Genomic DNA, 14,132 nt, shown 5'->3' on the forward strand with positions numbered 1-14,132 from the left:
TTTTAAGTAGTTCAGATTTGATAAGTTTTTTGTTTCATTATCACTTCCCAAATTGTACCTTATATCTTGGGTGTTCTAAGTTTCTGGGCTAATATCCACTTATCAGTGACTACATATTGTGTGAGTTCTTTTTGATTGGGTTACCTCACTCAGAATGATTCCCTCCAGGTACATCAATTTGCCTAGGAAATTCATAAATTCATTTTTTTTAATAGCAGAGTAGTACTCCATTGTGTAAATGTACCACATTTTCTGTATCCATTCTTCTGTTGAGGGGCATCTGGGTTCTTTCCAGCTTCTGGCTATTATAAATAAAGCTATTATGAACATAGTAGAGAATGTGTCCTTCTTACCAGTTGGAACAACTTCTGGATATATACCCAGGAGAGTTATTGCAGGATCCTCTGGTAGTACTATGCCCAATTTTCTGAGGAAGCGCCAGACTGATTTCCAGAGGGTTGTACAAGCTTGCAATATCACCAACAATGCCACCCCCACATCCTGGCCAGCATCTGCTGTCACCTGAATTTTTAATCTTAGCCATTCTGACTAGTGTGAGGTGAAATCGAAGAGTTGTTTTGATTTGCATTCCCCTGATGATTAAGGGGGCGGAACATTTTTTCAAGTGCTCCTCAGCCATTCGGTATTTCTCAGGTGATAATTCTTTGCTTAGCTCTGAGCCCCATTTTTTAATTTGTGAAACACATGAAACTCAAAAAGAACGAAGACCATAGGGTGGACACTTTGCCCCTTCTTAGAATTTGGAACAAAACACCCAGAGAAGGAGTTACAGAGACACAGTTTGGAGCTGAGATGAAAGGCTGAACCATCTAGAGACTGCCATATCTGGGGATCCATCCCATAATCCGCTTCCAAACGCTGACACCATTGCATAGACTAGCAAGATTTTGCTGAAAGGACCCAGATATAGCTGTCTCTTGTGAGACTATGCCGGGGTCTAGCAAACACAGAAGTGGATGCTCACAGTCAGCTATTGGATGGATCATAGGGCCCCCAATGGAGGAGCAAGAGAAAGTACCCAAGGAGATGGGGGGATCTGCAACCCTATAGGTGGAACAACAATATGAACTAACCAGTACCCCCCCCCCCCGAGTTCCTGTCTTTAGCTGCATATGTATCAGAAGATGGCCTAGTCGGCCATCAGCGGAATGAGAGGCCCTTTGGTCTTGCAAACTTTATATGCCTCTGTACTGGGGCATGCCAGGGACAAGAAGTGGGAGTGGGTGGGTATGGGGGGAGGATCGTGTGGGGGACTTTTGGGATAGCATTGGAAATGTAAAATAAATAAATACCTGATTAAAAAATAGAAATAAATATAAATAAATAAATAAATAAATAAATAAATAAATAAATAAATACAGTAACTGTGGTATTTAGTTATGGAGTTTTATAATTAACTTACCTATCTCTTAAAATTGTATATGTAATAAATATTCAGTATGTATCATTTTAATGGAAGTTTTCTAGTTTAGAATCATCTATTTTATTATAATAAAATAACCTTGAGAATAAATAATGAAGCTTTGGGGAAACAAGATATAATAAGTATAGAATTTTTAATAAATAAGATTTATTGAACATAAAAAAGTAATTATTATTTCTGTTAATTAGCATACATTATTGAGTGATTCATTGTTGCACAGTGACACAAATGTAGCATGTACTTTGCTGGTACCTGCACCTCCATGACCCATGCCTATTGCCCATCTTGCTGCTAACTCATTCCTCCTTTCAATCCATCTTCTTCTCCCTTCAAGACATTCTGGGTCATGCTCAATTTGCAACTCAAGAATGATATTTTTCTTTAAATTCTTTGACCATAGGCTTCATATTTCCTTTATTCCTTTATGCCTTCCATATTCCTTTATGCCTTTTTAGTCAAATAATTTCTCACTTTCTTCAGTTTTCTAATTTTAGATCTATTCATTTATCTTATTTCTATGTATATGCATGTTTTATTAATAATTATTGGTTATTTTATTTGTTTGCATTTCAAATGTTATCCTCATTCCAAGTTTCTCCTTCAAACCCCCACAGCACAATCACCTCCTTTCTGATTTTATGAGTGTGTATGCCCACCCATCCACCCACACCTTCCCTACTCTAACTCTAACTTTTTCTTAAGGAATAACATCAAGCCTTCACAGGACTTAGTTCTACCCCTCCCATTGATGCAAGATAAGACCCCCCCTCTTTTAAATATGCAGCTGGAGCCGTGGGTCTCTCCATGTGTATTCTTTGGTTGGTGTTTTAGTTCCTGGGAGTTTTGAGGTGTCTGGTTGGTTGACATCATTACTCTACCTATGGGGTTGTAAACCCCTTCAGCTCCTTTAGTATTTCTTTAACTACTCCACTGGAGTTCCTGTGCACATTCAGTGGTTGCCTGCAAACATTTGTATCTGTATCTGTCAGGTTCTCCTATTGTCTTTCATGAGACATCCATAACAGTTCCCTGTAAGCAAGCACTCCTTGATATCAGCAATAGTGACTGGGATTGTTGACTGCATATGGAATGGATCCCCAGGTCGGACAGTCTCTGGATGGCCTTTCCTTCAGTTTCTGCTGTACTCTTTTCCCCTGTAATTCCTTTAGACAGGAGAAATTCTGGGTTAAATTTTTGAGAAGTGTTGGGGTGGATCCAACCCTCAACTGGTGGCCCTTCCTAACATTTGGATATGGTTTCTATTGCTCTCTCCCCTTGGTTGGGCATTTCAGCTAAAGTCATCCCAGTTTTGTCCTGAGAGCCTTTTGCTTTCCTGGCATAAGGGACTTTCTGTTGGCTACCACCAGTTTCCCAGCTCCCATTGCTACACACCTCTTTAATTTATTGACCCATTGTATATCTCCCTCATCTCCCCTCACACTTGATCCCTCCCCATTTTTTCTTCTCCCCTTCTCTCTTTCTCCCAAATACTTTTTATCCTCTACCTCCTGTGATTATTTTGCTCTGACTACTAAATAGGACTAAAGCATCCAGACTTAGTCTTTCAACTTCTTGAGCTTTGTATGGTCTGTAAGTTCTATCATGGGTATTCCAATATTTTTACCTAATATCCACTTATAAGTGAGTATATACCATGTGTTTGTGTGTGTGTGTGTGTGTGTGTGTGTGTGTGTGTGTGACTGACTGTGTTATTTCACTCAGGATGACATTTTCTAGTTCTATCCATTTGCCTGTGAATTTCATGAAGTCATTGTTTTTAATAGCTCTGTAATACTTCACTGTGTAAATGTACCAAAATTTCTGTACCTATTCCTCTTTTGAGGGACATCTCTTTTGTTTCCAGCTCCAGGATATTATAAATAAGGCTGCTATGAACATAGTGGAGGATGTGTCCTTGTTATATGTATAGGATGTGTCCTTATTATATGTATTTTGGTTATATGCCCAGGAGTGACATGTCAGGTTCCTCAGGTAGGACTATTTCCAATTCTCTGAGGAACCATCAGAATGATTTCCAGAGTTGTTGTACTGGCTTTCAATCTTCGTGAAATGGAGGAGTGTTCCTCATTCTGCACATCCTCACCAGTGCCTGCTGTCACCTGAATTTTTTATCTTAGCCATTCTGTCTGGTAGGAGGTAGAATCACAGGGTCATTTTGATTTATATTTCCTTGATGACTGATGATGATGAACATTTCTTTAGGTGCTTCCAGCCTATTCAAAATTCCTCAGTAAATAATTCTTTATTTAGTTCTTTACCTCAGTTTTGTTTTTATAGAGTTATTTGGTTCTGTGGAGTCAAACTTCTCATATTTAGGAAGGAGAATCAGAGTAAAGTATAAGAAATAATCAAGATGAGGGGAAATAAATAAGATACAAACAAATGAAAGAACAAAAAGAATTAAATAAAGTAAACGTTTGTTGTTATAAAAAAATTAAGACACTCAAACACATAGCTTTATACGTAGAAATCCATGAGAGAAAATCGAAATTAACAAAATATGGACTGAAAAGAGGGTATCACAAGAAACACCAAATATCACTAAGAATCATAAGGGCATCCATTGAAATTTTAGACTCAATTAAATCGGAAAATCCAAGAGAAATCACTAATATTCTCAATAGATATCACTTAGAAGGGAGATGAAATATGGGTTTTCTGAGGGGAAACTGGGAAGGGGTATAACATTTCAAATAGAAATAAATAAAGTAACCAATAAATATTAAAAAAATTAAAATATATATATATACTAGAAAAAAACAGAAACATGAACAGATATAAAGCAAAAACTTTCAGATTTTGGAATTTTGTCTAAGTGGTATGCTAACTCTAAGATATTATGAAGACCACAATGGAAACTGAAATGTAATATGTTTGGCAATCTGGACTCCATCAACATGGTCACTGAGAGGGAAGGTTTCCATAGGCACCCAGAACTTATAGTGGAAAATCATTTAGAATACCTGAGAAAAACTGTATGTCAGAATAGGAGCAACAATGGACAGTGTTGGTAATCTTAAATCACTTTCTCCAGGATACTGTTGTCTCTGAATGCGTGCTCAGGGCCCTTAACTATCGCCTCCTGGTAGAAACTTAAAGAAGATCTAGTTAGGGAACAGCAGAACCTCAAACTTAAAGCAGGGACCATGCCGTTGTTGAAGCTGGTACAATCTTGCTTAAAAGATGAAGAATGTCAGCAAATGGTTAAGGCGGGGCAGAGGGTACTGGAGGAGGTTCAGGACAGTCTATCAGAGACAGAGTGGGGAGAGAGGTTAGGAGTCAGAGAAAACAAGGTGCACCTAAGAAAAAAAGCCCTTCCGCGGACCTTGAGCCTGAGGAAGAGAGAAACAAGGGAAAGTATGCCCTGGGAGAGACTAGAAAAAGGGATTGGAAGGGAGAGATGAAGAGAGATCAAGCTGGGGAGGCCCCTAGGGAGAGGAGCCTCTATCCGCTGTTAGATGAGTTTAAGGCTCTAGGTTTTGATAGATCAGAATCGGATGAGGATCTTGACCCCTCTGAGGAAATAGACTTAGAGGAAGAGGCAGCTCGATATGAGGAAGAAAGATACCATCCAGATGAAAGAGGAGCTAATCAGTCACAGAATAAGACAAAAGCACCTAGAGACAATTGTCAGCTCGCTGCACGGTCTCCGGGCCCTCGATCTCTGCGTCCTAGTGCACCTCCGCCCTATGTGCAGAGGTATCATTCAGACTCATTCATTCTGTAAGAGGAACAAAGAAAAGTGCAGCAAACGTTTCTGGTCTTTGAAGGCACCGATGGTGGATGTGTTCACGCTCCAGTGGAGTATATACAGATTAAAGAACTTGCTGAGTCAGTCTGTAACTATGGAGTCAACACAAATTTTACTATAGCACAAGTCGAAAGGCTTGCTACTCTGGCAATGACTCCCAGGGATTGGATGACTGTAGTGAAAGCTGCAGCTCCTAATATGGGAATGTATCTAGAATGGAAAGCTTTGTGGCAAAACTCCTGCCAAGCACAGGCAAGGACCAATGCCGCCGTTAAAGGGGACCAAAGAACATAGACTTTTGAGTTGCTTACAGGTCAGAGACAACATGCTACTAACCAGACAAATTACCATTGGGGAGTATACGCCCAGATCTCAGCTGCTGTCGTTAAGGCCTGGAAGGCACTCTCTAGGAAGGGAGAGGCAAGTGGATATTTGACAAAGATTACTCAGGGTACCCACGAGCCATTCTCAGCCATTCTGGCTAGAATGACAGAAGCAGCAGGGAGAATTTTTGGAGACACAGAGGCAGCTATGGCTTTAATTGAACAGTTGGTCTATGAACAGGCTACGCAGGAATGCAGGGCAGCTATTAGACCCAGAAAGAGCAAGGGATTGTACGACTGGTTGAAGGTTTGCCTTGAGCTTGGGGGGGCCGCTCACTATTGCCGGTTTGGCAGCTGCCATTCTACAAGGACAGAAGCGCCCTGAAATGGCTGAGCTCAAACTCTGCTATAATTGTGGCAAACCAGGACACTTAAAAAAGGACTGTAGAGCCCTTGTAAAAAGGAGAGCGCCAGGACTGTGGACTAGGTGTTGGAAAGGGTATCATTGGACCAGATATTGTCGCTCAGTCAAGGACATTCGAGGCAGGCCCCTGCAGCCAGAATTTCCTCAAGCAGTAGAGAATGAGGCCATTTCAAAAAACGGGTATCAGGGCCCCAGGACTCAGGGCCCCAAAACATATGGGATCCCAGCAGGCAAAAGGTGGACCCCACAGTCCGCAGGGCAACATAAGGATCAGCTGCGTTGGACTCACATGCCACCACCCGATTCATGCTGTTGCCCCAAATGGGGGTGCAGCCCATTCCTACTGACTACAAAGGGCCTCTGCCATCTGGAAGTGTCGGCCTAATACTGGGCCGGGCCTCCCTTAACTTACAAGGCCTTATTGTTCACCCTGGAGTCTTAAATCAAGATTATGAAGGAGAACTTCAAGTTTGTTGCCCGCCGCTTTTGTGTCCCCCTGGTAAGAACACGCTCAGGGCAACCGGGATCTTCTGCAGCACAAACTTTATTGCTTACCCCATCAGGAGCCAGTGGAGAAGAGAGCCAGAGAGAGAGAGAGATGGCGGAGCCCCCTCCCTTTTATGGAGGACTGTCCTCCGCCTCGGACGTGTCACTCCCTGATTGGCTGCAGCCCATCAGCCAGAGTTGTCGTCACGGGAAAGGCAGAGCACATGGGGTGGGAAACTACCCCAGTGAATGTGCAGATGGTTTGTTTATTACTTAGAACACAGGTGTCAGTGCCATCTTATAATGGCGAATGTGAGGACGGCTCCTTACATCTCCCCCTTTTCTTTTATTTAAGAGCAATAGGCCACCCATAATAATGAGAGTGGAGATAGAGGTCAAATCCCCAGTGTGTAAAATAGGGGCTTTACACAAAACCTCCTCCCAGGCTCATCACCCGAAGGGGTCTTGGTCTGCTCCCGTGTCGTTTTTCCTGGGGGAAGGACACTTGGACACTCAACCTTCTTGAAAGATGACATGTCTCCCTAGAATAGGTTCATATATGCCACAGAGCCCTTCTACTGCAGTGCTTAGCCATGCAACTCTCTCGGGCTGCTGAAGCACACTCACTCTATCCCGTGCAATGAGACTAGCCTCGTGGGGTGCAAGAGCTGAGTGGCCAGCGACCTATTGCTTAAGCATAGATAACCATATATCAGGGGAAGCACCATGTTCTAGTGCTGCAAGCGCCTGGGAAATAACCACCATGTCTCTCCTAATTTGGGCCTTAAGCTTACAGACCAATCAGAGAAGCAACACTAATCCACAGCAAAGAACAGCTCCAAATAATTCCACCCCCACCCATTCTTTAAAGAAGGAAAATGTTGAAAAGATAGTCCTTAGGTCAGGGACAGGTCCAAGTGCGTGGGGCAAGTCTCAATTTTCAAAGGGTCTGTTCAAATTTAGCCGTCCAATTCTGTATCTCCCAGTGCTGCTCTCCCTTTGTTGTTGTCGCCCTTGGCATCACCACGATGAGGGACATCAGGATTCCCTGGGTCAGTCTGGATTTTTCGGGTGAGTCTTTCTGGTATCCAAAATGGGTTGTCTTCATTCTGTGGAAAAACACAAACAGCTCCCCTGGATCTTATCAAAATAGGATCCGGGCCTTTCCATTTGTTATTTAAAACATCTTTCCATTTAACCATCTCTTTGGGCCTATCTGGCTCTGAACAATGACGTTCAGCCGCTGTATCTTTGTTAATTGTCCAGTGGCTTCACCTGTTCGGGAGAGCGCCTTCCAGGCCTTAATAGCCGTGGAGGAAATTTGGGCATAAGCTCCCCAGTGATAATTTGTTTGATCAGCGGTATAAGCTCCCTGACCCGTTTACAGGTCAAAGGTCCAATCTCTCTGCTCTGGAGTCAAAGCGGCAGCATTTGCTCGGGCCTGCATTTGTGCAGCCTCTTGCCATAGTGCTCTCCATTCCATATATTTGCCCGCACTGGGGAGAGCGGCTTTTGCAATCATTTGCCAGATGGCAGGAGTTAATGCCTCGCCAGCAAGCCTGCCTAACTGCACCAAGGTGAAATTAGCATTGGCTCCATATTTACGAACCTATTCGGCAAGCTCTTTAATCTGTGTATAATCTACCGGAGCGTGAACACTCCCACCCTCGGCTCCTTCAAAGACCGGAAATGCCTGTTGTATCTTCCTTTGTGCCTCTCTTGAAATGAACGAGTCCACGCACTGCCTCGCTGCACAGGGCTGACGCACTACGCAGGGAGGGAGCTCCGCATAGGGCGGAGGTGCACTATGACTTTGAAGCCAACTGCCCAGAGGCCGAGCAGCAAGCTGGCCTTTGCCAGCCGCTTTTGGCTTCTTTCTTGACCTATAAGCTCGCATTTCTCTCTCATAACGAGCTGCTCCCTCCTCTAAGTCTGTTTTCTCAGAAGAGCTAATTTCTTTATCTGATTCACAGCTACTAAGAACTGGCTCTTTAAACTCATCTCTTTTCTCCTCTTTCCTTCTAATCTCTCCCCAGGTATTTTTCCCTGACATTAACTTTTCTTTTTTCCTTTGTTTTTTCTCCTCTTTCCTTCTAATCTCTTCCCGCTTTACTTCTGATAGACTGTCTTGAATTTTGTCCAGAATTCTCCACCCTGTCTTAACTGCTTGTTGACATATGAAAAGAAATAAAAGGGCTTTTAACACTAGAGAAATTTCAAGACCAGACATACCTTGTAAAGCTGTAACAAACGCGCATCCGTTCCCCAGCTGAAGAGTTCTGAATCTACGCCGGATCCTTCTCAACAGTCTGTTTTGTGGGAACACTTCATTACCACAGTTCCCCAGCTGAAGAGTTCTGAATCCAAAACCGGATCCTTCTCAACAGTCTGTTTCCGGGAACACTTCATTAACCGCTCCTTCTCCGTGATGTAGTAGCTCCCGGGTTTCGGCACCATTTGTTGCCCGCCGCTTTTGTGTCCCCCTGGTAAGAACACGCTCAGGGCAACCGGAATCTTCTGCAGCACAAACTTTATTGCTTACCCCATCAGGAGCCAGTGGAGAAGAGAGCCAGAGAGAGAGAGAGATGGCGGAGCCCCCTCCCTTTTATGGAGGACTGTCCTCCGCCTCGGACGTGTCACTCCCTGATTGGCTGCAGCCCATCAGCCAGAGTTGTCGTCACGGGAAAGGCAGAGCACATGGGGTGGGAAACTACCCCAGCGCATGTGCAGATGGTTTGTTTATTACTTAGAACACAGGTGTCAGTGCCATCTTATAATGGCGAATGTGAGGACGGCTCCTTACACAAGTTCTCTGTTCCTGTCCTCAGGGTGTCTTTTCTATTTCATAAGGGGATAGAATAGCTCAGTTAATAATTTTCCCAAGGCTACATGGCTGTTTTCCCTCCTCTGGTGTCCCTCAAGCTGTCAGAGGACTTGGTTCTACTGGAAATGATTCTGCTTACTTAATAATGGCTCTTGACTCCAGGCCATCCTTAGAATTAGTTATAGAAGGGAAACAATTTAAAGGGATTTTAGACACAGGAGCAGATAAAAGTATCATCTCTTCTCACTCGTAGGCAAAAGCCTGGCCTGTTACTCAGTCATCACATTCTTTACGGGGGCTAGGCTAGGCTGTCACTCCTGCCCCACTATTAGCTCCCGTTCTTTGAGGTGGCAAGCACCTGAAGGTCAAATGGGACGATTCACTCCCTATGTTTTACCACTCCCAGTAAATCTCTGGGGGAGGGACATTTTACAGGCACTGGGAATGACCTTGACTAATGAATACTTGCCACAAGCTGTTCAAATGATGATGAAAATGGGCTATAAAGAAGGAAGGGGATTAGGGAAAGGAAAGCAGCGTAGACTGGACCCTATCCCTCAAGAAGGTAATAATGGGAGACAAGGTTTGGGTTTTTTCTAGGGGCTATTGAGGGCACCATGCAGATACCATGGCTTACAGAGGAAGCTGTATGGGTTCCTCAATGGCCTCTCTCCTCTGAAAAATTAGAATCAGCCACAAAACTGATTTTTGAACAGCTACGCTTGGGTAATTTAGAGCCCTCTACCTCACCCTGGAATACACATATTTTCGTAATTAAGAAAAAATCTGGCAAATGGTGCTTATTACAGCCATCTTGTAGCAAAATGGACCCTTATTGTGGGTCCACCCTAATGCCTCCCCTTCAAAAATCATTGAGTAGTATCCTAATGTAGTTGCTCAACTTGCACTTCGGGGGATAAAAGCAGCCATTACTCATTTTGGGAAAGAACCTCATATGCTAATTGTGCCTTATACCTCTGCTCAAGTTCAAACCCTGGCAGCAACAACTAATGATTGGGCAGTCTTGGTTGCCTCCTATTCAGGACAAATTGATAATCATTATCCAAAACATCCACTTTTACAGTTTGCCTTAAGCCAAGCCATAGTGTTTCCAGTAATAACATCCAAACACCCACTTCCAGATGGGGTAGTAGTGTATACAGATGGATCCAAATCTGGCATAGGTGCATATGTAGTAAATGTCCAAGTAACATCTAAACAATATAATGACACATCACTCCAGGTTGTAGAGTGTTTGGTGGTACTAGAGTCCTTGAAACTTTTCCGGGACTGCTCAATATTGTATCTGATTCCTTATATGTGGTTAATGCAGTTAATATGCTTGATGTTGCTGGTTTAATTAGACCCTCTAGCAAGCTTGCTCACAGTTTTCAGCAAATTCAATCTGCCCTATTACATAGAAGACATCTTGTTTATATTACTCATGTCAGGGCTCATTCTGGCTTTCCTGGCCCCATGTCTCAAGGAAATGACTTGGCAGAAAAGCCACTAGAATCGTGGCTGCTGCTCTGTCCTCGCAGGCAGAGGCTGCAAGGGAGTTTCATAAATGCCGCCGTTTCACTTTAACCAGGAACGAAGCTCGTGATATTGACACCCAATGTCAAAATTGTTGTCAATTTTTGCCTACTCCTCATGTAGGGGTAAACCCCCGAGGCATCAGGCCATTACAGGTCTGGCAAATGGAAATAACTCATATTTCCTCCTTTGGAAGAAATCAATATTTACATGTTTCCATTTAGACCTGCTCCGGTGTAATGTTTGCTACACCTTTAACAGGTGAGAAAGCCTCTCATGTTATACAGCACTGTTTAAAAGCTTGGAGTGCTTGGGGTAAGCCCACAATCCTTAAAACTGACAATGGGCCAGCATATAACTCTGCTAAATTTCAGCAATTTTGTCATCAAATGGATGTCACTCACCTGAATGGCTTTCCTTATAATCATCAAGGACAAGGCATTGTGGAACGTGCCCACCGTACACTCAAGTCTTATTTTATAAAACAAAAAGGGGAAGTTGATGAGACTCTGCCCTCAGTGCCAATATTAGCTGTCTCCATGGCACTTTTCACACTTAATTTTTTGAATCTTGACCAGCAAGGTCGCTCTGCAGCTGATCGACATAAATCAGACCCTGATAGACCAAAAGAAATGGTGAAATGGAAGGATGTCTTATCTGGTCCGTGGAGAGTCCCGGATCCTATTTTAATAGGATCCAGAGGAGCTGTCTGTGTTTTTCCACACAGTGAAGACAACCCATTTTTGCTGCTGGAACAACTCATTCTCAAGATATTAATCAAGGATGGTGTGGAAGATGCTGACCTCCCGAGGACTGCTCCTGATTCTGACAATGCTGAACTTGTCTCAGGTTCCTAGTATGATGGGCGAACAGAGATTGGCCATTCTCTCGGCTTTCCCTAAACCAATGCCAGTTCGCCATGATGCTATCATTTTTCCAAAATTCTTTACTACTAATAAAAAACTGGACTTACCATATTTGCCATTTGATCCTTTACGGGTCCTGTTAGGAGAAAATCACTCCCTCCAAGAACAAGGTTCCCTATGTTTTCAATTATCAAAAGGGAGACTGTATTCAGCTCAGTATCCATATGTTAGGATCATTTTTGGATAGTGGGAATGTAAATTTCACCCAAACTCGAGGAAAAGCAAACAGTGATATTATTCATGATACATGGTTTTGGTGGCAATCGACAGTCTGGCTAAACAGTACATTCCCGTCTCCCAATTGGAATGAGACAGAGCATTCTCGTCAACACAAGATTGCTCCTCATTGTGGTGGAGAGAATGTAGGGGAGTTGCCACCATGGTCAGACTGCCAGTCGTCTGTAGCCAGATGGATTGATGAGCACAAATATTTTACCTTCTCCCCAAATATGTTTTTGGGCCTGAAGAAGTATTTGTAATGAGTATGGGCCTCTTCTTGCAGGACCGCAGAATGAGCCCTTAAAGCAAATGGCTACTTTGTGGGATTAATGGAAGCTGTACAGGTCTTAATTCCATTGTTTTCTTAAAAGGAGGTGTTGTAGGAAAGGCCATTTGCACTAGTCTCTCCAATTATACCCTGATTGGGGCATATGGGCCAACAAAAAATACATGTAATTCATACTGAAGAAATCTCTGGTTTAGATAAGACACAGATTAATCCAACCAGCTATATATCGATTCCAGTATGTGTCTATCCTCCCTTTTTGTTTATTTTGTCTAATGATTCATTTGAAAGTTGTGTAAATAATTCCTGTTGGATTTCTCAATATTGGGATGCAACAAAGGACACCCGCGCCATGGTGGCCCGGATCCCACGTTAGATCCCTGTTCCAGTGGAAACACTCTCCATCTTATCCCTGTTTCAACAAAAAAGAGATTTTGGCATTACTGCTGCCATGATCATAGGAATTTCAGCCAGTGCCGCTGCGGCTACAGCTGCAGGGTACGCTATGGCTAGTAAGGTCCAAACAGGCACAAAATTAAATCAGCTTTCAGTCGATCTGACTGATGCCATCAATGTCCAAACTTCTGCTAGTGCCAAGTTGAAGGGAGGGCTGATGATTTTGAATCAGCCCCTGACCTGGTTGAAGAACAGATAGGCGTCCTATACCAGTTGGCCCAGTTGGGTTGTGAAAGAAAATTGGGCGCTCTGCGTATTACCAGTGTCCAATATGAAAATTTTACTCGTGCAGCTAAACTGTCTAGACAGCTTTCCTTGTATCTCGCAGGAAATTGGTCCGAAGGATTCGATGAGACTCTTGATGCCCTGAGGGCAGCAGTTCTAAGGATCAACGCGATGCGAGTGGACCTATCATTGACAGAGGGCCACTCCTCCTGGATTTCATCTGCATTTTCTAATTTTAAGGAATGGGTGGGGGTAGTTTTATTTGGTGCTGCCATCTCCTGTGGGCTTGTGTTCATGCTCTGGTTGGTCTGCAAGCTCAGAGCCCAACAAAAATGTGACAAGGTCGTCATTGCTCAAGCACTTGCTGCCATTGAACAAGGGGCCTCCCCCGAAATCTGGTTATCTATGTTGAAATAATTAATATTGTGGTGATAAGTTTAGGAACATCATGATCAGACCTTGCACACCGCTGAGGTCTCCTCATTGCACGCAGTAGGGTGGTCTTGGATCCTTCTTCCTCATCACATTTTGCTTCGGCTAGCCTCTGATATAGAGTTCGCCCTAGGCCAATTCTAACTATAGCATAAGTACTGTGGTATCCAGAGACAGGCAACCTTCCTGGTGTGCGGACCAACCTTAGACATGGGGCCTGGTGGCGATAAGGTTTCCCTATGACAGGTAAGGCCATAGCATTAAAGTAATGACCTAAAACAGGTGCTACAGCCGATATTCAGATCAACAACTCAGGCCTAGACTAGCCTTGATTTAGTAAAACAAACTTTTTCTTTAATAAAACAGAAAGGGGGAGATGTGGGGAGCTGTGAGCAATCTCCATTACAAGATGGCGCCGGTTTCCACTGTGCCTAACTGGTAAACAAGCAATGTGCACAGGTGCAAGAGTGAATTCGTGCCAAATCACTGCCTATCCCGGGGCATAGCATGAGGCAATGGGTGAGCAACAAATCAGGTGCTGTCACACCATGCTAAGGTGTATATAAACAGCACCCTTTTCTGGGGTTCGGGGTCTTACTCCTGATGAAGCAATAAAGCTTTGCTGCAGAAGAATCCGGTTGTCTGAGTGTGTTCTTGCTGGCGAGGCATTAGCTGGGGACAGGGCAGGTTAAAAATACGGCAAGAGTCTGAGAAAAAAATGACATTTGCTGAGAACGCCTCTCCTACAAATAGAGATATATCAATGATGTCTCATCAAT

Source organism: Mus caroli, unplaced genomic scaffold (assembly GCF_978045245.1).
Source record: "Mus caroli unplaced genomic scaffold, Mus_caroli_1 scaffold_8, whole genome shotgun sequence".
Classification (NCBI taxonomy): domain Eukaryota; kingdom Metazoa; phylum Chordata; class Mammalia; order Rodentia; family Muridae; genus Mus; species Mus caroli.